Below are 24,350 nucleotides of genomic sequence, written 5' to 3' on the forward strand. Positions count from 1 at the left end.
TCCCACAGGCTAGAAGGCTGTGAGTGGGGACTCTGGTGACACTGGGGTCCTGGGCCAGGCTGCTCAGGGGATTGCTTTGTCCCTTGTGGGCCAGGTGGCAACTCAGGTGTAAGGCCGGCTTCCCAGCTTCCCGCTGATGCCAATGCCACATGAAGTCAGTGAGAACTGACCATTGGCTGGTCACCCCTCTGTCCAGCAGGGCAGCCCCGGGGCTTCCTCTCCACCTGCTTACTGGGTTAGGCCAGTTTAGTGCAGTATATGGGACTCATGTTGTGATGGGGACCCAACACTGCAAAGTCAAGGGGCCTCTGGCCCAGGATCACCCCACACTGGGCTGAGACAAGAGCGTGGAGAAGTCCCCCATGCACAGCACCGCAGGGACAAGCCCGGCGTTCCTAGGTGCTGCATGGGAGGAACTTATCAGAAAGCAACTCCAGACACATCGCTGGGAGTAGGGCTGCAGAAGAAACTGCTGCCATCTACAAGGCCCCGGGTGCAGACCCCGCACCCTGAAAAGCCCCTGGCATGACAGCTGAAATGGCCCGTATCCCATATGGTCACCAGTTTGTGTCCCAGCTGCTCCATTTTCAACACTTCCCTACTTCTGGGATGAGAAAGCAGAGGAGAACAGTCCAGGCCCTTGGGACCCTGCACCCACATGGGAGAACAGGAAGAAGTGCCTGCCTCCAAGCTTTGGATTGTTGTGGTCATTTGGGGGAGTGAACCAGTGGACAGAGGATCTGTCTCTTCCCTCTCTCTCTCTTTAAGTCTACCTTTCTCCAAAACATATTTAAAACTATATATTTAAAAAATAAAAACATTTATAAAGCCAGTGTCCTTGCTGAGTTTTGGAGAAGCCCCCTGCAAGGCAGCAGCTAGCCACCGGGGGGCGCGATGGAGCCACCAGCGTTTCTTCAGCGCCCTCTCCTGGAAACATTTAGCATGGCGCTGCCCGATGAGTTCGGGACAAAGGCCGGGAACACTCGTCCCAGGGCAGGTAAGAAGGATCCCATTGGAACAGAGAGCGAATCCAACGACAGGGACACAGAGCTCTTCCCGCGCGCGGGGCTGGGGAAGGTCTACTCCTCCTTACACCCGCTGGCTGGTGGGCGGGAAGCCCGTCCTTAGGGAGCGTGTCCACGGAGGGGCGCCACCGAGCCCTGCCTTCTGACTTCCCCGGCCCCCGTCACCTGCTCCACGCAGCCTGGCGCTCCGGGTCCGTGTCCCGGCTGGCCCCGATGCGCAGCGGGTGCAGGTCACCTGTTGCCGCAGCAGCGCTGGGGCCGAGGCCGCGTCCTTCGGCAGCCGGCCGGCAGGGGGCGCCACAGACCGGGCCGACGCGCGGCGGCCGCGGGGCCGAGGGCGGGAAGGGAGACGCGCCCGGCTCCGGCCCTCAAGGCCTCGGCCGTCGTCCAGCTGAGGCGGAGGACGCCGCTCGGGGCGCAGCACGCGGTCCGGGGCGCGCGGTGGCTGTGAGGGGGGCCTCCTCCGGCCCTCCCGCCCTCGGACACGCCGCGGGGACTCGGCTTTCCAAACTCCCGGCCCCCATGCTGGCGTGTTCTAGAACCTCGCAAGGCCCAAGCCGCGCTGCCCACCGCGTGGGAGCTGGCCGTGACCCCGTGACCCCGTGACCCCGTCGGGAAGCCCACGGGGCCGTCCGGTCCCACACAGAATGTGGCCAAGCCCCGCTGGGGGACGTGGCTCTCGGTGCTGACCGCTGCTGCGGCGGGCCCTCAGGGAGGCTGGTCTCCCCTCACGGAGGCCGGTGTCCCCATGGCGGGCAGACACGACCCGGCCCTCACCTCGGTGTGGAGACCCGCGGGCGCCAGGGGCGTGGCCGGAAGGGCCGCGTCCTCCCCGCACAGAGGGGGCGTGCGGGCTGAGGCGGGGGTCACCGCGGCTTCCCTCAGTGTGGACGGCGGAGCGCCAGCCAGCACGGTGAGCCGCCCTTCGCTGGGCCTTGCGCGAGCCGGCGGTCCTCTCTCCCGGTGGTCCTCCCTCCCGGTGGTCCTCCCTCCCGGTGGGCCTCCCTCCCGGCGGTCCTCCCTCCCGGTGGTCCTCCCTCCCGGTGGGCCTCCCTCCCGGCGGTCCTCCCTCCCGGCGGTCCTCCCGGAGGTGTCGCCGCCTTCCTTGGGCCTGGGGGTCTCTTACTTGGCCTTGCACATGGCGGTTCGGGGTGTGCACGGCAGGCTCCCGCTGGAGTCGTGCCCGGGCCCCAGCTCTAAGCTCAGACCTCGACCACCCCGGCTTCCCACCTTTTCAGCCTGGGGGGCGGGGGGTGTAGAGATTCGGACATCTGGTCCACCCCGAGGCTGGGGTGGCTTCCAGCCTGCGGAGAGCGGGTGTGCGTCGCTTTGCACCTGGGGCCCTGCTTGCCTCCCAGAAAAGGCGGCGGGGCGGGGGGCGCAGGGAGAGGAGGGCTCCCCCGCACCCCTGTGTGTGTCTCTCTGGGAGGAAGGTGCTGGGGGGCGCAGCTCACAGCCGGCTCTCTCGCTGCCCCGGCTGTGCAGTGAATTCGGATGAGTCCTTGGGGAGCCAGGCCGGCTGCTGTGCTGGGGGAGGCTGGGAAGGACGCCCCCCGTTCCTGGGCGGCAGGTGTCATGGCCGAGCCTGGGAGTCGGGGTCAGGGGGCACTGCAGTGACTGACGTGTGTGTGTGTGTGTGTGTGTGTGTGTGTGGACTTCAGGACTGCAAGGTGACCTTTGTACGTCCCAGGTCGTGACCCTGAGGCCGGTGGCGTTTCCAGGAGCTGGGGAGGGCCTGTCTGGTCGGCCTTGGGTATCCGCAGATTTCACAGTCGCGGTGGCGGGGCAGCAGTCGTTACAGATTGAAAACACTGTGCCCGGCTGCCAGGCGGTTTCCCTCGTCCACTGACAGCAGGCCTGGGAGGCAGGGGTAGGCCCTGATCTGGATCCCCGTATCTGCTGCTGTAGCCCCGAGGCTGAGGACTGGCTGGTGCCTGCGCCGCCTCCCCATCCCAAATGTGGACAAGTTCCTGCTGGACCCTCTTGGTTGGTTCGCTTGTCTCAGCCAGCACGCTCTGGGCGGGGGCCCACATGGTGTGAACCGCACCGGGGCCAATGTGTGCCGGGCTCCAAGGGGTCGATGCTGGCCGCTGCGTCCCGGCTGAGCTCGGCTTGAGTTGTGTTTTTGCTCCTTGGGCTCCGTGTCTGCAGGAACCGGTCACTTAGCAACTCTGGCTTCTCCCTTGTTGAGTGGATGCTGTGGGATTCTTACAGCACAGGTGTCTTGGAAAGTCAGAGGGCGTTCAGGAGTGGTTTGTTTTTTCACTACTTTTCAGGTACCGTAAGTCCTGTGTGACACTTGGTGGCTGGAGCCTGGAGTCACAGCTCTGTTTTCCCGGTCCTGCAGGAGTGGGGCGGGGAGTAGCCCGGGGCGCAAGCTGCTGCAGGTTCCTCAGGGGTCTCGGGCTTTGCCAGGACAGGCAGGACTGTGATGGGCCAAGCGTGGTGTTGATCCCAGGGTTTCTCTCATCTGGGCGTCCGCGGGCGTCCTGGCTCCTTTCTAAAGCTTGAGCTCAGAGCAACTTACACGGAGATCTGGGCACAGAGAACAAACAACGCAGTAAAAGGGTTAGAAGAAAAAGTCAGGGGGAGTCCCAGAAGTAGCACTGAAATACGGAGAGATGAAGACATCCATCTTAGACGGGAGCTCAGATTCATAAATGCTCCAGCAAGAAGGAATGGGGCCGGGCTGAGGGCTTAGGAGACCTGGAAGGTGTTCTCAGAGCAAACTTCTCTTCCAATTCCGTTTCCCATGGGCCTTTTGAAGTGCCGTTGCATGTTGCCATCACTCAGGACGCAGTGTCAGCCCTTCCGGGAAGCCTTTTCTACCCATGGCTACCACGCTCTGACCTGGCATTTTCCCATTAAATGCTACCACATTTCACCTTGTTCCTGGCACTGACCCTCCCCCGCTTTGGCGTGTCTGTGTGTCATCCTGGACCTGGTACCTGCATGGAAGGCTCCTGGCGGAAGGCAGTGGTGAAGAAAATGGATAGTCCAGGACAGAGCTAAGAGAGCGATCCCAGGGGCAGGCGCGGCACGGCGGGGTGGGCCCAAGTCCCGTCATACACCCGTCGTTTTCAACAAGGGCTCCCCACTCTGTAGGGAAAGCCAAACCTTTGGAACCCATAGCGCTGGAACAGCTGAGTCATGAGTTAAAACACTAGCCTCCACCCTTACCTTGGCATTGCACTGGCAACTTTTAATTTGCGAAGGACCGTGGGCTTAAACAAAGTGAAAGCCAAAAGATAAAATTCCTAGAAGAAAACGTTGGAGGATATCTTAGCAACCTTGAGGGTGCACAAACGCTTTCTTAGAAAAGAAGCAAAATGTACTAACCAGAAGAGGAGGAAAAAAGGGAATTGATCAGAAAAGCTAAAAATCCCTGCTTCCTCCCCCCAAATCCCCTCAAGAATGTGAAAAAGCAAGCTACAGGTTAGGAGGAAAAAATATTTGCAATACACATGTTTGTGTCCAACTTGGGTCCTAACTATATTAAAACGCAAGTCAATGGTAAAAGGTTGGAAGAGGCACCGTGGGGGGGGGGGGGTGACCCAGGAGCAGCCGGGCAGCGCGTCTCACGTGGTAGGCCGTTGGAAGCCAACCACAAGCGGTGGGGTGGCCGCAGTAGTCTAGAACTCTCGATCACCATTAGTGTGAACCGGAGCCTCCTTCCGCCTCCGGCCTCTGAACCAGCCGTCCAAGAGAAAATAAAACATGCGCTCCCAAACAAATCCTGGGCAACAGTTTTTATCACCACTTGATCGCTTATAGCTGTGTACCGAGGCAGCCCAAATTCCTATCAGCGGAAGAAATAATAGGTATGGGTTTGTATGTTGCCCGCAGTTGAGTACTGCTCAGCAATGGCAGGTGTATTACTGATGCGTACAACACAGCTTAATCTCAAAGATAGTATGTTGAGTGAGAGAAGATCTATACAAGCAGTTCATGTGGTGGGATTCCACGTGTGTGGAGGTTAAGGACAGACAGAATGGAGCTGACAGTTAACAGGAGAGTGGCTGTTTCAGGTGGACTGGAAGGAGAGGTGATGGGAGATGTCAAAATGCATGGAATTATGCAACATTTAGAACTAAGGTATTTTACTGTATGTATGTTTTATGTCAATCTGACAAATACAAATTATCAAAAAAAAAAAAGTCATTGCTGGGGATAACATGAATCGGATCTAATGGGGACCCTGGGGACATCTGTTGCACCATGGAGTGGGTGCCCCTTTGAGGTGAGGTGTCATTCAGTCCATTCCCCCCTGGAATGTAGTGTACTGGAAGGAGCATCTCAAATTCAGCCAAGAGCAGTGATTTGGAGAAGGGATCAGCTGTGCACGGCAGTTGGCCACCAGCAGTGCACCTGGTCAGGGGCCCGACCTCTGTACCAGTCTGCCCCTCGTGCACACGGGAGCACCAGGCTTCATCCTTCCAAGATGCCAGTCAGTCACAATTTCTGGAGGAGGGTCCGCCACTGGCCCTTGCTGTGTCCATTGGAGGGGATGCCAACTGCCTTTTGGCCGGGGACGTAGCGTCATCCAGTGCCCTGGCTGGTAGTGAGCCATTCCCGTGCCCTGTGGAGGACGCACACCTTTCTGGGTCCTCGGGTCATGACACACAGAGCTCCAGGTGGCAGAGCCCCAGGGCACAAGGCTCACCCACAGACTGGGCTCCGTGATGGTGAACAAGGCACCCTGCCCTCCGAGGTCAGCCGCCCGTCTCCCGCTGTGCCGAGCACGTAGCGCAGCCCACGCTGAGCCCCTGACACATCCTCACCGACTGCTCTCCGGCAGCTGGCTCGAGCCCAGCCTGGGCTTAAGATCAGTATCCCTTAAGATGTTCGATTTATTTTATGATCACAGAGTTAATGTTCATCACAGAGCATTACCGCAAAAGCAGAAGAAAATGAGAGTCATCTGGAGGTCGTCCGAGATCACCCCGGCGAGCTGGGCCCCGCTGGCAGGCTCGGGCACCTAGGAAGATCAGCAGGCACCGTAGGAGCCCTCTGAAGGGCGTGGGGCGTCTGGGGCGTGGGAGCGGTTACCCTTCCTGGGGCAGGAATCGTTTCCAAAGCTTTATTCAAATTTTGTTTGAAAGAAAAGGACTGCAAGGAAAACAATAAAGAAAGGTTGATCACCGCCAGTCCACACTTTGGGGTTGGCAGTTTGCATGCAACTGACATCCAGTTCCGTATCACCCTCAATCAACAGAGCAGGTAGTCTGCGGTGTGCGATCGTGTGTGACAGTTGCTGGCGTGTGACCAGCCCTCAGCGTGGACTCCGTCTCTCCGGAGAACGCCGCAGAGGTATGCGATCGACAACACGGGCCTTTCGCTGCAACAAACCAGATGTTGCCAACTGGAAGAGGCCCGTGGCGGCTGAAAACAGAGCTATGAATGAGTCATGTTCAATCATCTCAGACAAGCATAAAAGTATAGAAAAGATTAGTGCAGCAGAGAATTTAGAGCAGTCTTCCGTGCTGTCTGGGACATGATTTAGATTAAAAGGAGGAGCAGGCGTGTCCGCGCCACACCTGGCGCACTGTGGGCAGAGGCTTTTAGGGGTTTGGGTTTCAGTGTCTGTGGCTGCACCCTCTTAGATGGCTTTTATCTGGGGAAGAGGCCCCTTGGGATGCCAGTGAACACCCCGGACCCCGAGGTGACGTTGGAATGTGTCAGAGTGCGATGGTTCCTATCCGCCAGGTGCCCCGACTCAGGATTCGCGTGGGGGCAGCGACATCTGAGACCCGGCGTCCGTCCGTCCTCCGCCGTCTGTGCGGGGCCTGAGCTCAAAGCAGAGGCTGCTGCTGCTCAACCGTGCTGGGGCCTGCTGCTTTGGCGGAGGAAACTGAGCTGGCCAAGGCGCTGGGGTGGCAGAGTGGAGGCCAGGGGAGCTTGCCTGGTGCTTGTCGTTCCCGGGAGCCTCGCAGGTGACTGGACAGTCGCCTCTGATGTTGGCTCCCTTGGGTTTAGGTGAGCACAGCTGACTCTGTATCCAGCAACCCGGTCATGACATTGAGGGCCTGGAGCCCGACTGCTCCTTGTCTGCGCTTGGGACTGTCCAAATTCTTCTTTTTTTTTTTTTTTTTTTTTTAAGGATTTTCTTATTTTGATTGGAAAGGCAGATTTACAGAGAGAAGGAGAAACAGAAAGAAAAAGATCTTCCATCTGCTTGTTCACTCCCCAGGTGGCCACAACAGCTGGAGCTGAGCTGATCCAAAGCCAGGAATCAGGAGTTGCTTCTGGGTTTCTGGGGTCCTAGGGCTTTGGGTCGTCCTTCACTGCTTTCCCGGGCCACAGGCAGGGGGCTGGATGGGAAGTGGAGCAACCAGGACACAAACAGGTGCCCATGTGAGATCCTGGCACATGCAAGGCAAGGATTTAGCTACTGAGCCATCGCACTGGGCCCTCCCTCCCAGTCTTAATACCTGAGCCTCATTCCTTCCTTGGCCAGCTGCTGTAAAATGCCAGCACTTTCCCTACCCCGACATTTCCTAGCTTTGTTCCTCTATGGGCAGGTGAGGATTTAAGGGGATGGAGCCTTGTCTGTTTGGCTCTTTGCTGGGTTCCCATGGCCACAGATGAGGCCCATGGAGTGGCCAAGGGAGACGCATGTCCAGCGGTTTTCCACCGGGGGCTCTGCTCATCAGCAGCCCCTTCCCGTGGCCTCCGTCGCAGGGCCCTGACCGGGCAGCCTAATCAAAGACACATCTCCATCCCGGGCTGCCCTGCCTCTTTCATGTCCTGGGTCCCCTCCCTCTCCTCTTTCATATCCATTTTCTTCCTTTCTCCCACTCCTTCCCGCTTTTTGGTACTTGATGGAATCACATTAAACTAATGAACCTTTCATTACTTGATTGTCCCTGTAATTACGCACGCTGAGAGCGGGCTTGTTTTCATTTTCTGTGGACTTGTGGTCGGGGATGCGTCCGAACGCTTGCTTTTATTCCTCAGTTGCCACTTGAACCCCCCTCCCCCGTTTGAAAAAGGATGAAAAGCTTAGGAAAACATCAGAAATATCCTTTTATTTTTTTCCCCCTGCAATTGATTTGGAGAGTTTTGTTTTGATTCTGTTCTTGGAGACAGTGGGTGTTAAAACAGCATCGTACTTTTCTAAACTGGCCACCGGGCGGGGGGATTCTGAGAAAGAGACGAGGCACGGTGCCCGGTGCGGGGGGCTCTGGAAGGGTCCATGGTAAAGGATGAGTTTGGTGTAGATCCTGGAGCCATCATGAGGATGGGGAGGCTGAGATGAGGGCCCGTCGGCAGGGGTGATGGGTAGCTGTTTGGCAGGTTGGCTGGTTTCTCTTCAGTAGATGACCAAGCCCCTCCCTGCCCTTGGGGCTCGTCCAACACACCTCCTTCTCTTTCTTTCTCTCTCCTGTGCTGTTCAAGACTCCGGAGAGGGAAGCTGCAGGTCTGGCCAGAAGGCTGTTGGAGTCTTCCAGGTGGGACACCATGTGGTCTTAGGTGAGGGTTTGTGGAGAGGAGGACAGGGTGGCCATGAGCCTTGGGGTTGAGGTCAGTGGGGGAGACCTGAAGTCTGCCCCTGGCCTGAAGCTCTTTCTCCATGACTCAGTGCTGTCCACTTGACCCTGGCGTAGGAATTACTGATCAGCTTCTGCATCTCTGGTCCTTGCATGATGATTCTTCAGGAAGCATCTGTAGAGTGGGTCACAATTCCAATATTCGTGAGTCCTGCGGTCATAGCACTATCTAGTACTAGTCCATTATTCACATGATTGTGTTTATAATTATTTTTAAGTGGACTTAAGCTTTATGTATTTATAGTGTACATTATGATTGAACAATGTGTACATTGTATGATAGCTAAATAAGTTAGCATATGCATTACTTTGGGCATTTCGAACACTAAAAAGTTAGTGGCTTTTAACGTTACAAGGCGTCGTTGTTGGCTGTTCTCGCCACATTGTGCTGTAGAGTTCTCCATCTGATTCCTCCTGTCTAAAGAAGTCTTTCTTCCATTCACCATGGGATGCATTGTTGACTTGACTGTCTTCATTGTATGCCTTTTCTGTTCCCAAACAGGCTTCTTATAAATTCATGGGAGCCACTTGATGAGCGTAGTGACCTAGGTAGTAAATGTTCCATCAGCCAGCGCAGTAAAGACTGGACTGAGAAGATGGCACCATTATTTCTCTTCTTACGGTACCAGAAGGTACTGTGAGAAACTCTGTATTGTCCTGAAAAGTTTTAATGGATAGCCATTCCATAATGTTTGGGTCATCTGTTCGCTTCTCAGAAAATTAAGAAATTAGAAGATGCTGCAAATGTCAGTAGCAGGGAGCTGAGAAAAGCAGCTCTTACAGGTAACGAAGCACATTTCTTGGAAATTACCATGCCGTTGAAGAGCTTTCGAATCGAGGCAAAAGCAGGACAGATCATCCTCCAGCCCTGGGGAAGGCTGACAAACAGGCTGGATGGACTGGCGGTCATCTTCAGATTGGGGGCCAGCCCCGGACGTTTTATTTTGTTGGTTTTTGGCCTTCTTGGCCAGGACAGCTGCCCTGGTACCTGCAGCCCTGCTTTGGCTGTGTGGAGGTGGCAAGCGGGTCACCTGTACTAGGTTTGGCTCTCACACGGCTGCTTTTGTTTGGCTCTGTTTGGATGGTGCTTAGAGTTTTGTGTCTCCTTTTTACAAAGAGACAGATTCCACCTAAAGATCTGGACGTTCGAAGTCTCCTGGAAAATGAAGGGAGCTAGAGGTTGGAGTTGTCTCAGCTGGGTGGGGCTGAGAAGGAGTTGTCTCCCTTTGGCATTTAAAAAAACTTACTTTTTTAATTTGAAAAAAAAATTCTTTTATTTAAAAATGAATTTATTTGAAAGGCAAAGGAATAAAGAAGACGAGAGACCCCCACCCCTAAATACTAGCAACAGCCAGTGCTGGCCCAAGTCGAGGCCAAGAGCTGGAAACTCAGTCTGAGAATCCCGTGGGGGTGGCGGGGACCCCGCTGGAGGCACCACTACTTCCTCCTGGGGTACGCATCGGCAGGAAGCCGGAGTCAGGAGCAGAGCCAGGACCAGACCCAAGATCCCGAGTGGCATCCCAAATGCCTGTTCCCATTGTCTCTGTGAGATGGGACTTGAGCTCTCCAGGAAGAACAGGTGCAGGGCAGCCCTTGCTGTCTTGTCGAGACCCTCCTACTCCCGTCCATCCTGTACAAGGCACCTCCCCGGCTCCTGCTGTCATCTGAGTGTGCAACCTCTCGTCTCTGAGTGGCTGGAGCTGTAAGCCATCTCACCAGACCACTGACCAGACAGCTGCCCGGCTTGGACGAAACAAACATTATTCTGTCGGGTGAACAACAAAGAGAACCTAGATTCTCTCGCCCTACATCCGATTGTCATTCTGGAGGAGTTAGATTTATAGAAATCTCATTCACAATGTCGTTTATTTTTATTGGAAAGCCAAATTTACAGAGAGAAGGAGAGACAAGGATCTTCTATCCATTGGTTCACTCCCAAAGTGGCCACAACGGCTGGAGCTGAGCCCATTCGAAGCCAGGAGCCAGGAGTTTCTTCCGGGCCTACCATATGGATGCAGGGTCCCAAGGCTTTGTGCCATCCTTGACTGCTTTCCCAGGCCAAAGTTAGGGAGCTGTAAGGGAACTGGAGCAGCTAGATTAGGAACTGGCGCCCACGTGCGAAGGGAGGTCTTTAGCCAGGAGGAGGCTATTGTGCTATTGTGCTGGGCCCCCGCAGGGGGTATTTAACACATCAGGAAAACAGCGAATAACGTGGAGCCTTGACCAGGATTGCTTCTCTGACTTGGTGCAGACGTGGGAGGTGGAGAAGGATGTAAGCACCTCAGGGGCAGCGGTGCTGCGATGGTGCCTGGTTAGCGCTGCTGTTCATGGCCGCGTTCTCGGGCAGGTGCCGTTCGGACCCCTTACACGGGAGTCACTCAGAGGTCTCCAGCCTCCCTCCCTCCAGCTGCCAGCTGGCAGCTTCGTTTTCACAACGCTCCCTTCTTCCCTGAGCCTCCCTTTGCCGTGGCTCACTTGGAAGGCTGCAGCCCTGGGGGGCACACAGCCCTGCCATCCAGTTCAGAAGCTCACGCCACAACTTGCCAGCTTTTCTCCTCAGAGATGTAATATCTTCATCTGATCTGGCCGGTCTCCATTTGCTCCTCCCTGGCACCCACGTGCACTTTTGCTACTGCTTTTGCCCTGCTCTGTGCCTTTGGCAGCTAGCTCTCAGGGGCTGTGCCGCAGGTCCCCTGCCTCTGGCTTCCTGTGGACACTGGCCACGGTGCTCACGGGTGGTGCGGTGAGCAGGCATGCCGTCCCCTCCCTGGCTACATACAGCTGCTGCTGTGAGGTCCCTCTTCCTGCGTGTGCAGCCCACCTAGGATCAGGGACGCTCGAGTCCTTCCTGTCGGGAACGGCTCCCACGTTGCTGGCCCCCAGGAAGTTCATACCCCTTGTTTAGTCCCTTACTGCTGTCCACACCTGCGTTAGGAGTTCCCTTGCTTAGCTCTCTTCAATGATACCCATGGCTTGGGATAACGCTTTTCTCTCTGGTGGAGCCCGGGCTCCTCAAGGCCTCACAAACTTCATCCTTGCTCTTAGGAACGCTTCAAATGCTCCTGGTCCCTCTGCTCCGAACCTCCTTCTGTGGGCGCTCGTGGAGGCATAGGATAGCATCCTAGTCACTGGAAGGTCTCGGTCTTTCTTTTAGAGAGTCATTTATACATTTGAAAATCAGAGTTAGCAAGAGGGAATGAGAGAGAGAGAAAGGGAGATAATCTCCCATCTGTTGGTTTCCTTCCCAGATGGCCACAGTGGCCAGGTTTGAGCTAGGAGGAAGTCAGGAAGCCTGCAGCTTCCTCTGGGTCTCCCAGGAGGGCGGCGGTGTCCCAGCACTCGGGCCGTTCTCAGCTGCTTTTCTCAGGCCATTAGCAGGGAGATGGACGAGACGTGGAACGGCTGGGCGGCATGGGTCGGGTGCCCATATGGGATGCTGATGTTATAGGTGGCAACTTCCCTTGCTCTGCCACACCGCTCATCCCAGGTTTGGATGATTCTAAGAGGAAGATTGACATTAGGGAGCCTAAGACTGACTGGCAAGTGCCTGCTGCTCATGGCAGTGGGCCCCATGGCAAGGCCACAGGAAGCAGGGTTAAGAATCATCAGAGGCGTAAACCCAAGACAGATGCTCGCCCAAATGACCCTCCCCAGTGAGCTGGGACAGTTCCGGGGTCCTCTGGCTAGAGGCAGGATCCCCAGAGTCTTCAAGACACTTCTGGACTTGTCAGTCTTCTCCCAGTCCCATCACTGCCAGCACTGCTCCCCTTTCCAAGCTCACAGGGCAGTCTCTAACAAGCAAAATGACTAACAGAATATGGGGGAGTCCAGCGACTATGGTGATGCTTCTCACCCTCGCAGGGTGAGAAGACAGTGAAAAGGGCACTGTGCTGTCCCGGGGAGGTTGCTACTCCAGCCTCTGTCCCGTCTGTCCCAGGACCCCACCACCCTGCAGGTCCAGACAGGGAGATAAATAAACAAGTACATCAACAGGATCGCATCGCCGGCTGGGCTGCCAGCGCCGAGGTCCCAGGTGCAGGGCGACCAGGCACCACCTCCCCCGTGGACCGCAATCGATGCAGCAGGCAGGAAATGAGAGGAAATTAATTTCCTCCCCCCCCCGTCCCCACCCTCCGTCCCCTGTTCTCCTGCCTGGCCCTCCCCTCCCGTTTTTTTTTTACACAAGGACCTTTTAAAATGTTGGTTACTATCTGATTGCAGTGCCTCAGAGGGCTCAGCAGCCGCTTCCTCGCTCGGCTCCCCAGGCCCTTGGGTGAGCGATGGGCCGGTTGCCTTGGTAATTGTCCCCGTGCACTGTGGAGAAGCCACAATTACGGAGGTTTTCTGGGTACTGATCCTCTTACTGCCTTTTTCTTAGAAGTTCATGACAAGATGGGACAAAGGAGACAGACCTAATAGATTCTATTGCTTAGGCTCCTCACAGCGCCCAGGGGCCCAGGGCCGTATGGGCGGGAGCCATGAGTGCCATTTAAATTGCCTGGCTTGGCCTGGAGAGAGAGAGAGCTTTACGTTAGGGAGAGTGGCTGAGGTTCTATTAGCAAGAGGGGCCAGGGCCAGAGAATGAACCCGCAGCTCCGACTCCTCTGCCTCAGCTCCTAATGGAAACCGTAGATGGGCCCGGGGCTGGGTGGCATCTGGGGCTGAGTGCCGGGGCACTTAACCTTCTGCTGATAACCGGAGGAAATGGACACGTAACTGCTCTCTCAAAGCTGCAGCATGATTCAGGTCCGAGGCAGGAGAGTCCTGTGGGCTGTAGGAAAAAAAAAAAAAAAAACCCAAAGTGGAAATGCTTTGGGCGCGGGCGTTGTCCCTGCTGGACAGAGCAGCAGGGCTGGCTGATTGTGAAGAAGTGAAAGGGAGGAAGGTGATGAGCAGCGTGATATGATAAACACTACCCCGCAATCGTACATTTTGTCTGGGAAGGGCACAAGATGTTTCATGGGCCCCCTTTCGTTTCCTAGGTGGGCAGTCAGAGGCCAAGGGAGGTCCCCGGGCTGGGATGGGCAGTGCAGCGATAGGGCTCGAGACCCCTGACCACCAGGCTTGTCCCCCTCCCCTCCAGTCCAAGCAGGACAGGGGCAGAGAACCAGAGAGAACTTTCAGGTGTCTTTTTCGTAAAGATATACTTTATTTTTATTGGAAAGTCAGTTATACAGAGAGCAGGAGAGACACAGAGGAAGATCTTCCATCCATTGATTCACTCCCCAAGCAATGGCTAGAGCTGACCCAATCCGAAGCCAGGAGCCTGGAGCTTTTCCCGGGTCTCCCATGCGTGTGCAGGGTCCCAAGGCTTTGGGGCGTCCTCGACTGCTTTCCCAGGCCACAAGCAGGGAGCTGGATGGGAAGTGGGGCCGCTAGGATTAGAACTGGCTCCCACAGGGGATCCCAACACATGCAAGGCGAGGACTTTAGCCGCTAGGTTACCGCGTTGGGCCCTCAGGTGTCCTTTTAAGACTGTCCTCACTGATGCTCTCATGGGCAGAGATGCCCGTGTTGGGCTTTGATTCTCCATGTGTCCCCAAGTGGAACAGAAGAGTCTCTTTTATGGTAATTTTCACGAGAGGTTCAACTCTGATAGGTAGTGATTGTGTTAAGGATTTTGTACTTGTGTCGAAACCGGTACTCGTGTCTGGTTTACTGAGAAAGAATTCCTCTTGTGGATGCAGGGGCTCAAGGGCTTTAGACCTTCCTCTGCTGCTTTCCCAGGCTGTCAGCAGGGAGCTGGATTGGAAATGGAGCAGTTAGAATATGAACCGGCAACCGTAGGTTTAGCTTGCTATGCAACGGTGCAAGCTCCAGAGAAGTCTGTGCTCTGCCTGGACTCACCATGGTGAGCATCCTTATGTTGCTTTTTCCCCCTCTTCTCTCACATCTGTGTGTACTTTCTAGAAAACTTTATTTTCTCATTATTTGAAAGGCAGAGAGAGTACATGAGGTCTTCCATCTGCTGGGTTACTCCCAAAGTGCCCACAACAGCTGGGGCTGGAGCAGGCTGCAGCCAGGAGAACCCCATCTGGTTCTCCCATACAAACCCGCCGAGCAGACGCCTTCCAGGAACCACAGGCGTCCACAACCAGGGGAAGCTGGGTGCTTTTGTTCCCTGTTCTCCCGGCAGGTGCTGGGGCCTTTCCTGCCAGCTTGCCCTCTTAGACTGAGCAGAATCCTCCTCTGTCTGTCTGCCTGGGGTTTTCTGCACTCTGACTTGCATCATAAATTATTCTTTCTCTGAATGACAGGCGTAGGTAAGTTACCCAAAGGCCACTTGGAGGCCCAATCCATCCCTGCTGCATTAATTACTTTAGTGCTGCTCAGACTCCTGCATTTATTTATTTATTTATTTATTTATTTTTGCTGCATCGGCTTGGAGAAGGGGCCCGGGACGCTTTCTTTATGCTGCTGACCAAGTTTGCTTCCAGGAAAGGTGATTGTGCTGGTGCCCATGGATGGCTGGGAGGGTGGGCATTGCATAGCCATCCATGCAGAACTGGGCAAGATGGCAAATTCTGGAGAAGTAATGGCTGGACCCAGGCAGGACTGGGAAGAAAGGTGGATAAGACGCGTCTGTTTGTTGTAACAGGCCAGTTTATTTTTCCCTCTCTTGAAAAGCATGGTCCCTAGGTCCCCAAAGGCCGTAGATGTGGTGTTTTCAGTAGTAGCTGAGAAGTGAAGCTGGACCTGGTGGACTCAGACAGGCAGCTCCCACCTGGGCATCCCCAGCTGGCTGGTGGGCATGGCACGGTCCGCTCTTGGACAAGAGGCTTCGGGGAAGTCCTTGCTCCGTGAGAAAGGATTCTTTTCTTTTACAACATTATTTTGTTTACCTTGCATTTATTTTTGTTTCTATTTTTATCTATCTATCTATCTAGCTAGCTAGCTATCTATGAGAGAGAGAGACTAGTCCTTCCAGCCCCCGACTGCTTCACTCCCAAAGGTTCAGGACAGCCACAGCTGGGCCAGGACAGATCCAGGAGTCCAGAGCTCCACCCAGCTCTTGTTCATGGATCGCGGGCCCCAAGTGCTTCCCAGGTCCTTGTAGTGTCACCGGGGAGAGGGTAGGGTCTCAGGGTACACACTGACAGGAAGCTGCAGCCGGGAGTAGAATAGGAACCAGAACCAAGCACTTGGGTACCGGATATGGGCACTCCAAAGGCTGTTTCAATGACCGTGCCAGACACCTGCTCCATGAAGTAACTTTCATGTTACATGTTACCTTCTCTCCCATGTGGTAAGTTAATAACAAAGCAAGAACTTACCGTTGTCAATGGCTGCTCACAGCTGTTGTCACCCCTACTTTAGTTGGGGAAATGTGGCACAAGTCTTAGGTCCTAGGCACATGGTCATCCTGTGTGGCAGGCATGGCTCGTGTGTTTGCATCTGCTCTGTCTGCCGTCACAGAGGGCCACAGCCTGGGAGGTTTGTGAACACTAGAAACTCATTCCCCACCGTTCTTGAGTCTGGGGAGGGCCATGGTCAAGGCCTCAGCTGGCTTGGTGTCTGGCAAGGGCCTGCCTGCCTTCAGTACTGCAGGGACCTTCTCATTGCATCCTGAGGACGACATCCTCCTGGCAAGCCCACCTCCCGAAGCCCCACCCCACAATGTGCAGTTTTGGGGGATGCAGGTGTTCCACTCCATAGCATCAATGGTGGGCAGCTGCCAGGACCAGACACTAACAAGAGCAGACTCAGGGCACAGCCCGCTGAGGTCCAGGGACTGCCTGATTTATTGATGCTCACAGCAGCAACCGCAGCACCATGAAGCTGGTCCCTGTCCTAGTTCTGAGTCTGCATGGGAGGAGGCTGAAGACCCAGGGAAGGTAGATGACCAAGGAAGACAGAGCTGGCATTTGACCACTCTTCTAGATGGTGACAGACTTGGGGCCCTTTATCAGTGTTCCTGTAAACAAAGTTTTATTAGAACACAGTCGCCTTCACCCTTTCCCCTCCTTTAATTGGTGTGTCTCCTGTGACTGCTTTGCTGGCACAGGGTCAGAGCTCTGCGGTGGGCACAGTGATTCCTAGGCCAAGGAGACTGGGGTCAATGCTGGTTAGTCCTCCACTAGAGACTGCTCAGGCATGCTGCAGACTGCTGCCCTCAGAGCTTCCCTCTCATGCTCCTGCCAATGCCTGAGCACGCCTGGTCTGCTTCTGTGGGTGCATCTGAGGCCGGAGCACAGCCTCCCCCCCTCCATCTCCTGGAATTCTGGGATCTCGGTGACTCTGACCGTTCCAGGTCGTGCATGTTCTAAAACGTGAGCTACGTAGAGAAGCTTGGCTTACCTAGAAAGGCAGCAATCTCTGGAGTTGCCCTGAAAGCAGATGTTGTCTCCCTGTCTCTCCTCTCAAAAATGCAGAGTCTCAGGCCCTGACACAGGAGTCAGAATGTCTGGGGTTGGGTCCCGGGAATCTGCATTTGGACAAGCTCCTGTCCCCAGTGCGTTTTGCAATTGTGTTCAAGCGCCCCCCGGTGGCGGTGGGGCTGATCTGCCCTCCCAGCCTCAGCTCTTACCTCTGCATCCTCTCTCCTTCTCTTGGGGCATCCCCTGGTCGTCCCTGGTTCTCTAAGTTGCTCACCTGCCACACTTGCCCTGCCAGCAGCACCCGAAGAGATTTCGTTCTGTAAAAGGAAAGGTTTCTTCTTCCTACCCCACACCAAGAATCGCCTGTCCATCGGGTTCATTTCCTGTTGGGTGACTGCCAGTCTCATTCCCTGTCCCTGGCACCCTTGGATCTCGATGGATGAAGCAGGGGCTGTCATCGACCCTGTGCTCCAGGTGAGGGGACCGAGGCTCAGAGCACGGAGCCTTCTCCAAACTCCCACCGTTCTGAGCAGGGCAGACTGGGTTGAACCAAGTGATGCTCGGAGCTTTGCTTTCAGCCTGTCCTGGCCTCCCGTGGGACCAGGTCTGGGTATCCAGGGTGGCACAGGTGCTCCGTGTCTAAGACGTAAATGCTACAGTGCACACAGGCACACCATCAGGTCAGGCAGCCCGGGCCCTGATGGCCACGTCTTATCACAACGAGATAATTCTTTTGCATGCAATAATACAGTCTTTCCATCACTAAAGTTCAGCAAAGTAGAGGTGCCTGAATTTAATTATTGCACAAGGGTTGACGTTCGGCTGATGGCTGTGGGTGAGGTTTGAGTGAGCAGAAAAGCAAAGGCATATATAAAACACAAACCGTTGTATATCTGTGATGTCAGAATCTGTCTTCTTGATTTCATTTCAGCACGATGACTAACTACACAGTTAGAATCGATATTTTCAGATAATTTGTGATCTGTCTGTGATAATGCCAAGTTGGAAAGCTTTTTCTTTTTTGTTCTCAGACATGTTGCTTCTGGGGTAGGGATTTTTTTCTTCTTGCTCCTGAGATTAATTTTTGTTCTTCCGGTTTTATTTATGATATAGATAATTTACACATGACAAAATGTACATATTCTAAATGTTTCAGTGAATCGTGATGAATGCAATCTCTTCATTTTTACTAAATTAATTTTAGTTTAGAGAAATGTGTTGAGTCTGTGATGACTGGAATTGCCAATAACCTTTAAAAAGTGATTCTCATATCTGGGAGCAGACCGTGTGTTTTTAAACGAAGTTGAGGTGCAGCAATGTGGCACAACCCTGAGATGCCAGCATCCCACGTGGTTGCTGCTTGAATGCAGGTGGTTCTACTCTATGCTGATGTGCCTGGGAAAGCAGCAGAGGGTGGCCCACGTGCTTGGGCCCCCGCACCCACGTGGCCGACCTGGATGTAGTGGCTGGCCCCTGGCTTTGGTCATCGGAGCCATCTGGAGAGTCACCTAGTAGATGGAAGATCTCTCTGTCTGTCTCTCCCTCTCTTTCTGCAGCTCTTAATTTTTAAAATAAGTAAGCATGTTTTTAAAAATTGAAAAAAAAAAATGATTTGAGAGACAGAGATGGCACGTGCTGGTTCGTTCCCCAAATGTCAGTCAAATGGCTGAGAACTCTACTGGTGGCCGGAGTCTCATCGCTGGAGCTGTCCCCACTGCTCTAGAGGGGCAATGTCTGTGTGAGGAGCAGGAAGCTGGAGTTTCAACCACAGGGCCAGATGTCCACCGCAAGCATTGTCATCCACAGCTCTGCCCTTGTGTTCCTGCATCCGACAAGGGCCACCTCGTCCCCAGGAGCCCTGCTCACTCAGGTGGTGACTTGCTGCTTCTGCTTTTCCATTTTGTGTCCTCAGGAGGCATCCGCGGGCATGCCATCCTCTTTGACGCACACCGTAGCATCTAGATCTAGGTAGGGTCTAGGTCATCCTGAATGCCACGGGTGCTTAATCCCCCACGTGTCGAGTGAGTGCCATTCAGACAGGATGCCCGGGGCCTAGAGGCCTGAAGCTCAGCTTCTGCAGTTGGCCGTCTGCATTTTACAATCGCGGCCCTGGCGCTTACTAGCTGTGTGGCTGAGACAGTCGCCCCAAGCCCTCTGAGCCAGGAATGACCCAGGAGGCTTCGGTGCTGCCTGAGCCAGGCGATGCATGTCAGAATCCTCCGGACAGAGCTTGACACCTGGCAACCGCGGGTGCTGTATGACAACTCCTTTCGTTGTCATTGTGGTTGTTTGGAAACACCATGTTCTAGAAATCAGGGAAAACCGGTCATCCCAGTCCGTATTTGGGCAGGACTCTGTGCATGTGTGTTTCCGTGTCTGCTGCGCCCATAAAACAGGGAGCATGTTTGCCTTCTGCACCAGTCATAAAACATCCAGGTGGTGAGTCATCCGCCTCTCCTCCAAGTCCACGCAGGACGCTTCCCAGTCTGACCAGTTCAGCCTGCTGTCTCCTCTGCTGCCGGTAAAGACAGACAACAAACAGGAAAGTCTCTGCTCCCCCTCCGCTTTCCCCCTCCCCGCAGCTCTCAGCCGATCCTAGCCCTTGGCGCCCAGCTTCATGCATTAGAGAATTTAGGGGTAGCTGGGTTCCACTCCCCACTCCGCCACTCGCCTAGCCAGTGGCTGATGGCCCTGTGTCTCAGCAGTGACCAGGGTGAGGGGATTCCTCTTGGTGTTGTGTTAAATGAGATCACGCACGTGGAACGTTTGCTGGTCGCGTCTGATGCCTGAGAACTCACAGTCTCTGGCAGTTCGGTTTAAGCCCTGGCCATTCCCTGCTGATCCCAGTGAGCAATTCCTGTAAGGGCCCCAGGAACTCCAAGAAGATTGGAGAATTCCCTTTTGCTATTGCCTCAGTTCCACCCCCTCCCCCACCCCCCTGCAAGGCAGTGTTTCTTTTTTTCCAAGGATGAGCCTTCTGGTCCAAGGATCTGGTCCAAAGCTTCTGGCCACCGGCAGGGACCGCAGTGCCACTGGCTGTCTCGTTCTAGAGAGAAAGCATTTTCTAGAGATTCTTGCCTGTTGCTGCTGGCTCATGTCCCCCCAGGACGGAGCTTGCCGTTGGCCCGTTTAGCAAACCACCCTCATCCTTGACTGCTCTGTTGATCAGAATCCCAGTGGATCTGCCTTCCTGGGCCCCCCGTTCTTGACCTTTTAAATGCCCTGGAGCCAGCCTGTCTGCTGCCCGGGTCCACAACGCTGCTAATGAGTAAACAAGGCCTTCTCCAGCAGAGGGACTGGGCTGAAAAGACCGCGGTCGGCGGCTGCGTGCCTGTCTGCCCCAGAAGCCACTGATGTTCTGAAGGAATGAGGGGGCCCATTCAGCTCCCACCTGGAGAGGAGCTGGGACTAGGCCGGAGGCGGATGAGCTCTGAGCTGTGTGTGGGGCACGGCAGCAGCATGGGCTCTGAAAGCTGCAGGCAGAGAACGCCTCCTTCCTTCATCTGACCTGCCCCAGGCTGGCAGCTTGCAGCCAGGGGTGCGGGCAGTCACTGGCATCTTTGGCAAGAGGGAGCTGCTGGGTGTCGAGGGTTGTGTGAAACCACCACTTGCCATGGTAGAATTTTATATGGGTGCTGGTCCCAGCCCCGACTGCTTCTCTTCAAATCCAGCTCCCTGCAAATGCGCCTGAGAAAGCAGCAGAGGCCAGCCCAAGTGCTTGGGCTCCGGTACCATGTGAGAGACCCAGAAGAAGCTCCTGGCTTCTGTCTTAGGCTTGGCCATTCCCTCTGGGGAGTAAGCTAGAGGGTGGAAGATTTCTCTGTCTCTGTCATTCCTTGTCTGTGTGTAATTCTGATTACAAATAAACCTTTTTTTTTTTTAAAAAGATTTATTTTATTTTCATTACGAATCAGATATACAGAGAGGAAGAGAGACAGAGAGGAAGATCTTCTGTCTGATGATTCACTCCGCAAGTGAGCGCAACAGCCGGTGCTGTGCCAATCCAAAGCCAGGAACCAGGAACTTCTTCCAGGTCTCCCACACGGGTGCAGGGTCCCAAGGCTTTAGGCCATCCTCGACTGCTTTCCCAGGCCACAAGCATGGAGCTAGATGGGAAGTGGAGCTGCTGGGATTAGAACCAGCGCCCATATGGGATCCCGGGCGCGTTCAAGGTGAGGACTTTAGCTGCTAGGCCACGCCGCCAGGCCCACAAATAAACCTTTTTTTTAAATGTTTTAAAGAGTGGGAACTGCTGGTGTCCTCTCCATCAGCCGTGTCCTGTTCCCAGTAACCCGTGGTGTCCAGCAGGGTGTCGGACAATGCCTTTGGGTCTGAGTGCTGACACTTGGGGCCGGCTACATGTGGGGCCTGGAGGAGGCAGCTCGGAAGCAGGTTCTGCTCGTCCTTCATCAGACCACTTCCTGCGAAGCTCATGGGCATTTTCCTCTTTAGGTTTCTGACCCACATGTACGCAAGGTTGCGTCCAGCTGGAAGACTGCAGGGCCACAATTCAGTGACACCCCCCCCCAGGTCTGGGGGCGGGGGATTCTAGATTGGACCTGGCAGCTTGCTCACGAGGGGGCACAGGCATAGGGGATGAGATGACAGAAGCACGCTAAGGGCCTGGCACCTGGCAAGAAAGGGGAACTAGGGGACACTCGCAGTTAGAGATCTGTGCTTGGAGGCCCGGGCAACCCGAGTTCTAATCCAGCCTTCTCTGAACCTCACTACCGTCCTGTGGAGGAAAGTGGGGGATCCTGCCACCTCCCCCTGGGTGCCGTTGGGCAGTGCGGAGGCAGTCATGTGCATAAGGTGCCTGGCCAAGTACCTGCCACACAGTATGTGCCCCAGGCTTGCGTCACTGTTATTTCTGATACTCTCAGGAATCGCTATTATTGGCTCTTGTTGTTAATCTTCCCGGGGTAACGACCCTGGCCATGCCCATATGAGGAGCAAACCACAGGGCCGCTCTCTGCCCTGGGGCTCTTCCAGGTCAGTGGCTGGACAAAGCCAGGCTGCTTAGGCACCATGAAGGGCTGCCAGGAGCCGGGTGCTGACATGAATGGGGCAGAGCGCCTGTTGCTGGGGCTTAGTCTAATTATACCTGGCAACTCATTGCCCTCATCGTCAGGGTGCCCTCAGCAGGGAAGATCACGTTTCTGTCTTCTCAGTAAGCGGCCTTCTTTGGCTTCCGAGTCCCGAGATGGGCTCAAGCCCCAGTCACCATTTAAGCTCAGACGTGGTGGGAGACCCCAGAGCTGCTGGCAGCCTGGGAAGGGGAGATGGAGGAACTTGTCGGAGGGGGATTCCAGCTTGGGCGGGGTGCTCGTGGGAGAGAAGCTGCTGAGCCCTGGAGACGGTCTCTGTGTTGGCAATAGAGCGAGCGCAGGAATGCTCAGCTGTTTGTGGGTCACTTTGACCTCCTCTCAGGCCAGGTCACACATGTGCTTCTGCCGCTACTCAGGCCAGCAGAAACCAGATGCCAGGCGTCCTCCCACCCCGGCCCTGGGACGCAGGCAGAGCCGCTCTCCTGTTGACCCAGCCCTTCCCAGCACACACATGGCCTTGCTTAATCCCTCTCTCGCCTCCCCACCTTCCCTGCCATGTGTGGAATGTCATACGCAGGGCATGGAGAACATACCAGATCTGGAGACAGCATCACCTACCTGCTGAAAACTTCTCCCAGGCCCTTGTCCCAAGTTCACATCCATGGTCAAAGAGGGCCTCAGTGACCTGGCCCCAGACTACCTTCTGACCTCATCTCTTACTGCTCCAAGACTGCCCAACAGCCAGAGCAGCTTTCGCGCATTTTCTCTCTCTCTCTCTCTATCGCTCTTGTTGTTAAAAAAGATTTACTTATTTAGCCTGTTCACTCCCCAGTACAGCTGTGGCTTGGACAAACTGAAAAACAGGAGTCAGGAGTTTCTTCCAGGTCTCCCACATGGCTGGAAGGGGTCCAGGACTTGGGCCATCTTTTACTGCCTTCCCAGATGTGTTAGCAAGAGGTTGGATTGAAAGTGGAGTAGCCGGGGCTTGAACCAGCTTTACCTGCTGCTGAGAATCATGTTCACACTCCCTCCTTCCTGACCCCTGCCACCTGAGTCCTACCCCTGGTGCCTTTACTCACGTCCTTCCTTCCCCTGCAAGGATACCTCTCGCCGTGAGCCCCAGGATTTCCCTTGCGGTGTTCTCTGTCCTTGCGACGTGGCCACTGACTGTGTATGTTCTCCATTTGACTCACACGCAGAAGGGCAGGGCCTGTGTGGCCAGGGCCTGTGTGGCCAGGGCCTGTGTGGCCAGGGCCTGTGTGGCCAGGGCTTGACCTACCCCAGGTGCCCAGTGCTTGCTGTTCCCATGTTCTTGTTCTGTCCTTTTACTCGCCCAGCATTTGCCACTGTCCAACGGGTCACCCTTGCTCACAGACCTGGTTGGTTTAAGTCCTGTTGCCAGATTTCTGGCTTTCCTGGTGCTGGGACAGTGAGTGACGTGGTTCTGACACAGATTGTATTAGAAGAGGCCCAGGGGAGAGAGGGAGTTCTTTCTGCTTTAAAGGGGGCAGATGGCACATTCCCCTCTCACTGCTGTTCCCGTTGTTGAATTTGGACAGCAGCATTCTGTTGAAGCCGTGGTAGAGACAGGGTTGAGTGTTCTGAACTGGAGCCTGTAACTAACTGATCACTCCCAGGACTCTTGTTAAATAAGAAAAAGTAGCCCTTGTTAGAGGAGGGCCTTGTCGTGAGCCGTTCTACTAGTTGAAGACAAGTGCCTTGTGGGTAAAAAGATGGTTCCCAACCTACCTCTGAAAGGCAAAATACAGTGTGTCCTGTGTCCCTGTTCCTCCAGACTTTAAGAGCCTTTACTCTTTGCTGGATTTAAGTGTTGTTGCCACCCCGTCCCAGCATTTGCAAGATAAAAACACGGGGCGGTGGGGAAAGCAGAGCTACAGCTTGGAAAGCCAACCCACCCCCTGAGCCTTGTAGAGCTCTGTGGCTTTGGTGCGGAGATCGCAGGCTGCCTCGCTTTAGCTCCTCCTACCATCTGTGTCCCTGAGGAGGAGGAAGGCCGAGGCAGTGCTGCCAGGACCCCAGCCCATGCAGGGAGTCTGTGGGGCTGAACCCCAGCACTGAGAGCGCCCAGGCTGCTCTTCGGCCTGGGAGATGTACTCCACGGCTCCGAAGCTCTGGAATTCATTGAGCAGTGATTTGTGACTGTGTATGGAAGAGGTGCCTGGGCAGTGGGTGTGTCTGCATCTCCACGGAGGTGACTTTGGCCCATGCACACCATGGAGAAGGGACTTTAAGCCGACACAGAATGTCACTTGGAGCAAGGGAAGAGGACACAGCGGGGAATGTCTTGATACTTTTCTACCCCCTCCCTCAGGAAGCCACCAAGTCATCCATTCCAGATGGGAAATCCAGTGGAGCTTTCTCTAACAAACAGGCTGACTGGTGTGCAGT

General features: G+C 55.0%; 1 pseudogene; it reads left to right on the forward strand.

The window, feature by feature from the left end:
• Positions 1-1,773: 1,773 nt before the first annotated feature.
• The window catches only part of LOC121160776, a 64,271-nt pseudogene continuing 41,694 nt past the window's right edge, over positions 1,774-24,350 (forward strand).

The sequence above is a fragment of the Ochotona curzoniae genome, unplaced genomic scaffold (assembly GCF_017591425.1).
Source record: "Ochotona curzoniae isolate NIBS_2020 unplaced genomic scaffold, NIBS_Ocur_1.0 contig_46, whole genome shotgun sequence".
Lineage (NCBI taxonomy): Eukaryota > Metazoa > Chordata > Mammalia > Lagomorpha > Ochotonidae > Ochotona > Ochotona curzoniae.